We start from the raw sequence: 6000 nt of genomic DNA on the forward strand, positions 1-6000 counted from the left end.
GTTTTAGAAATAAATAGACCAAGATACTGATGTCCTTTAGAGGTGAACCATCTCCAGATTTGTAGGTTAAAAATTGGGAATAATATGAAGTTTTGAGGTAAAAAAAAAAAAAGATAAGGTTATTTCATAAAGACATACAATTGATATAATTTCAATTAATATCAAGTGTATGTGATTTTAATAACAGGCAGATGTAGTTTAAGTTGGAAATGGGACACACTTACAAAACATAAATGACTGTCAGAGGTCAGGACCATCAATTTAAATAAATAGGGTGTGACCAGGAGATTCAGTTGCACATTTATCTTGCTAGAGAAAAGACTTGACAGACTTGCTTTTTCTGTACTGAGGCTTTTTCCCTGTTTAGAATACATTTTGTTCATGGGAGAAAACAGATTTTTCTATTCCTGCTGAAAAAGTTAATGCTATTTAAAGCTGGGTTGCCTGATTTTAGGTGTTTAATGACTGAGCAGTCAGTCCCCTCTGGAAGTATTTTTCTTTTTAAAACCTTACACAGACGCAGTTTTTAAAATGATTGTTTCATGGCCCTGAAATTTCTTGTTTGTATCCTCGGGGAATGATTATGGAATCTCTGTACCCAGCTCTGTCTCAGCCCTGAGAGATTAAATGGCCAGGGACTAATTTGGGTGTGGTTGGTCTAGTCTTTGGAAGAATATTCAAGTAACATCACCTAAAAATTATATAACGCCTATTCTGTAATGATGTGTCTTTGTTTCAGTAATGTCTTTAGATCTTCCAGCGAAACACCTGTGCACATTTTGTGTTTGTGCACCAGCAGAAGAGCTTGCTTTTGGGGAAGGTGACGTGCGCATTTCTGGTGCGCTCCTGGCTTTGCCAGCAGCCGAGAGCGTTGACCAGCACAACCCCTTTGGAAGGAAATGGAGCAGTCATTCTGCCTCGCAGGCGCTATTTTGGGGAGGTGGTCCACGTCAGGGAAATGGGCACATGCAGGGCCACATGTGGGTAGGCCCACAGCTTGCTTTCTACCCACAACAGAGCTTTGGTACGGTTGAATTTGGGGGATGGTGAGGTTGATAAATTCGTTCGGGCCTTTAGAAGACACACTGTGGTGTGACTTAAATATTTGTCCTAACTCTGAGTATGCCTGGCTTCTTTGTTAGGAGCTTAACGTTATGTCCTTTGACTCTCCAGTCATCTTCTGTTCAGGTTCTTTGTGCCCAGCACTGTGCCTGGCAGACAGAACAGGTGTGTGAGTTTCTGGAACACCCGGACCTGATAGAAGAACAGGATTCTCCTCCCTGCTCCCCTCCCTGCTCCCCTGTGTACTCAGAGCACACAATAATAACAGCTCTGAAGGAAAGTCCAATCATGAACTTAGACTTTTTATTTTTATTTTTTTTTTCTTGACAGAGAGACACAGCAAGAGAGGGAACACAAGCAGGGGGAGTGGGAGAGAGAGAAGCAGGCTTCCCGGGGAGCAGGGAGCCCGAATGCGGGGCCTGATGCTAGGACCCTGGGATCACGACCTGAGCCGAAGGCAGATGTTTAACGACTGAGCCACTCAGGCGCCCCTAACTTAGACTTCTTTTTCTTTTTTTGAACTTGAACCTAGTGTTTTTCTCACTTTTTGAGCAAGAAACCCTGCCCCTTATTAGCTGTGCCACCGTGTCTCACTTTTCTCTCTACAATAGGGGGAAACGCCTTCGTGTGGTGCTTATGAACACTGCCTGAGATAAGTTTGTAAACTTGCTTGGCACATAATAAGTGCTTGATAAGATAGTAGTTGCTTTTATTTAGATGGGGTTCTTGACTTCTAGGCTGACTGAGGGCATGAGAGCGGCCAGATGCAAAGTAATAGAAGTACCTGTACTTGGAGTAGAGGGTCCGTTGGGGGCAGCTTCACGTAGAAAATGGGTTTGGACCGAACCTGTAGGGTTGGATAAAATTCAACAAGTTGGGAAGTATGGCAGTCTTACGTTGTTTCTCTGAATATCCTTAAATACTTAATAAATTTCCAAATCACTTGACTTGTAAGTAGTTCTTCTGTATTTGACTCTAGATGCAATATAAGTTGACAGACATTTGGGATATTGAAAACAATGTAAAGTAGGGAAGTACAATAGAACTTTCTGCGCTGATAGGTAGAAATATTCTACATCTGTACTGTCCAGTATGGTAGTCACTAGCCATATTGAGCACTTGAACTGAATTGTAAATTTTATTTACTGTAATTTAAATTTGAAATAAAATGGGCCTATGTGGCTGCCATGTTGGATGAGCACAAAAGTGAGCTTAAAATGAAATTAAGAACTTGTTTCCAAAGAAATAGAATACAAATAAAAATTTCTAATCAAATAATTCTTCTGTAAATTCATTATGTAATGCTGTTTGTTTTGTCGCAGGTCTCCAATTGAGAAACATGGCACTGTTTTTCCTGCACTCTACCCACCTGTTGCTGGACTTCTGTTGTAACAAGTTGGCGGACACTGGCTGGAGCTGGGCTGCAATAGAACATGCCAGTATCAGAGCTGACAAGAGCCTAACAAGTGCCAACTTACAGAGGATTACGCATTTTGAATTCTAATGAACTGTTTTAACCTTCAGGAAGAATTGTAAAGACCTGTACATAGCACAACATGATCCGGATAATATATATACTATTCATGTACATCCACAAATACACCTTGTACCAAATAATGCTTTCTTGTAGTAGAATAAGAATCGTGTAAATTCTAAAAGATTTTAGCAGGTTTTCTTTCCCTATTCATTGTTTCTTATCAGTTTTAAAAGACTCCTTAAAGCATGTCAGATGAAAAACAATTAGGATTAAAAGTTTCCATTTAATTTCCTTTAAACCATTGAGGCTTCATTAAACTCTTTTCACTTACTAAACTTTTGTATCTTCTTTGTTTTGACACACTCCCCTTTGCTTTTCTCTCTTCTCTCTGCCAGAAAGTTTTCACATCATTTAGTTCCAGTACGGAAATACTTAATAAGCAACTACTTGATTTTTAACGATGACTTCGGAGGAGTGGTCATCACTAGGTGCTTGTCGTTTGGTACTCCAGTTGCACCATCTCTTGGCTCGGGTGGAGCAATACCACATTTTGGCTGTTGAGAGCTCTTGAACTCCGTCACCCCTGAGAACTCAAAAGAGTTGGTTCGGAATTCAGCTTACTGACACTTGCCCCAGACAGTACAAAATTCTGGTTTGGTTTGGCTTTTGCCTTCCCGTTCGTTCCTGGGCGTTCAGGTTGGATGGATTAGTGTGCCCAGCTGCAGGCTTTCTGCTTAACTTGTGGGTTTGCTCTTACAGACGTTGTTGACCTCCCACCCCTTTCTCCGTGGCCCTCCGAATTTCTTTGCCTCTGTTCTTCTATATTGCAGATTTTTCTCACTTACTGTACAAAGAAATTGCGATGTATATTTTCATGTAATTTGATTTTGGAATTCTGTCACCTTATGTAGTGAGTTCTTCCAAAATATAATTTTTTTCCAATAATTGTCAAGTTGTTGGCTCTTATTGTATTGAATGAAGGTTATAATACTGAATGCCAGAGAAGTGCAGTTTAGAAAAATCTCAGGTTGATTCCTTATGCAAACAGACTTAATACTTGAAAATCCCATGGCCATGGCAGTGTAGTATTGGGCTCTATCTAGGTTCTTACGTGGATCTCAAAGCATTATAGGGGTGTGAATGCTCTGCTATTTGACATATAGATTCTGTCACTGACACAGTGCACTTGGATTTTATTCGTGTTTGAGCATAAGTATATTTCATATCATGCTTTCTAAAACAGCTTCAGGAAATGATGAAGTGAACGTGTGCAGTGTTAATGGCAGGCCCAAGTTCCCCTGTGTTGGGTGTGAGGTTGGGATTGGGAAGTGTAGTAGTTGGCCTGTAAGGGACACGATTGAAAGGGTCCCCACAAGTAACCCATCCTTGTGGACGCTGCATGTCCTTCTTTAAGCAAAAGTAAAATGGTTGAGGATGTAGACACAGTAGAGAGTGATTTTCCTAAATCCTTGTCTGTTCTTTACTCTGAAGCATTATAAAAACCCACAAATGTGTAATGACTGAATGTGAAAATTGTTTGATTTGATTCATTGCATCTGGTTTTCTTCGAGAACTTCATTTGTGGCTTTTCTTTATTCAAAGACTAAACCTCGTTGCCCCAAAGTGCTGGTACTGCACACCTGCCTGGGATTTGAACGCAATCCCTTTTACTCTTAAATCAGAAACTGTTCACATGGTTGCTGGTGGCAGAACGGAGACTGGATTTTGCTCTCTTCTTGCTGTGATTCTGCTAGTGATCTGTTGAGTTAAAACCTGGGATTTGACTCTTCAGGGAGCAGCAAATGACCTACTAACTCAGGGACAACTCTTACTGAACTCTAAGTGCCACTTTCATGCAGGTACTTTGGTGTAACCATGTGTGTTTTGGGGCTAGATCTAGGGGAGTCGAAGGGAGAGCCAGGAACCAGTGCCCCTCCCTTCATGCTCCTTTCCACCTGGCGCCCTGGCGTGCTCCATGTGGACACACAGGCCTTGGGAGGTGGTGTGACCTGTCTCCTCTGCCAGGGGCGTCACCTGTGCCTTTGCCCGTGTTCATCTGACAGTGTGAACTGCACGCCTCCACGTTTGACACTAAACCACTCTCAGGTGACACTGATCCAGGTGGCTTTTGTCCCACCAGCGCCTCATCACTAGTGTGAGGTGAGTCCTCTCTGCTTTAGGAAAAGGATTTTTCTCCCTAACTCTGTGCCAACTATCAACAACATCTATACAGTCTTAGGGGTTTTAGAATTGTTGGCTGTAAGTTCTTGTAAAGGCTCATAGATTTCAGTCTGTGCTCATAATGGGATGGATGATCTCAGTGGCTTTCTGGCCTCTTTCTGTGAGTTTAAAATCCACGTGAGATTGGTTTCCTTGTCATTACAAGGCGGTCTCTTTGTGAGGCGATTCCACTGGTTCTCTGATCACTTGGGTGTCCTGGTATCTTTAATGGCCTTCATTCTCGGTTGTGAAATTTTATTCTATATGCTCACTTACCCTCTACAAATCTGCACATTTTGGGTTGTGGTGCCTGTGTATCTATTTTTGCCTGTCTGGTCTCCAGTTGGTGGAATTACCTTCTTTGTACCTGCCACTTCTCAGCATCTTTGAAATTTGACATAATGTTGCTTCATTCCAGCTTTTTTTAGTTCTGTAACTTGTTGATTGTATTTAACTATGAGTTCTGTTGTGATGTTTGCTGTATTGTAAAGCACCTCCATCATGTGGTGGGTGCTCTGTAAATCAATAAATGATGACTTAGAGGCTGTATCACGGAGCTATTTTGGTTTTAGGATGCAGGTCTCAAAAGCAAGTTGTGGGATTATTTCTAAACAGCACATGATACCAAAAGGTCCACAGGGGAATCTGGATAATGAATTCTTAAAACTTCATTTAAAGAAAGAACCAGAGGGTGCGAAGTTTGACTTCCAATCTGATGTAACAGTCTTAAAATTTCCAGTATGGGACCAAGCACTTTTCCTCACCAGGAAAAGTTGTGTGCCTGCTGACTTAGGGCATTTTGGGGGGATTTTGTCTTCGGCCTGAATTGGCTCTACCACAGACATAATAAGCTAGAAGGTTAAGAACCCAGACTTGAAAGTGAACTGGAAGAGACCACAGGCACCATCTCAAGCATCACCCTCCCTCCCTCCACACAGATGGGGAAATGTGGCCCAAATACCTGACCAGGATCACTTAGTAAGTTAGCGGCAAAAAGAGGCAAGACTGAGTACTTTTTCTTTCTTTCTTTTTTTTTTTTTCTTAATAGGATGTCACTGCCTAGTCTTCCACCATGTGGATTTACAACTGTGAGGGGGTGTTTGCTGGGACATACGCTGCCTGTGGCTGTGAAGGTCTCCTCCTCCCAGAGAAAAGAACAAGAAGCCAGATCTCTAATCAGAACCGAGTTAGAGAAAAGAAAATCCTTGAGAGCAGATGGGAAGTCATCATCAAAATTTAAT

General features: G+C 41.8%; 1 protein-coding gene across 2 annotated transcripts in view; it reads left to right on the top strand.

Annotated features, from left to right (window-relative positions):
* UBE2G1 (ubiquitin conjugating enzyme E2 G1) overlaps window positions 1–5308 on the top strand; it is a 103459-nt gene extending 98151 nt beyond the window's left edge. For both annotated transcript variants that reach the window (XR_014140676.1, XM_081805931.1), the window contains one exon: window positions 2385–5308. The gene's annotated coding sequence lies outside the window, so the exon portion shown is untranslated. The remainder of the gene's footprint in view (window positions 1–2384) is intronic.
* Window positions 5309–6000: the final 692 nt, after the last annotated feature.

The sequence above is a fragment of the Leptonychotes weddellii genome, chromosome 15 (genome assembly GCF_054177405.1).
Source record: "Leptonychotes weddellii isolate Sample4059 chromosome 15, ASM5417740v2, whole genome shotgun sequence".
NCBI classification, from domain to species: Eukaryota; Metazoa; Chordata; class Mammalia; order Carnivora; family Phocidae; genus Leptonychotes; species Leptonychotes weddellii.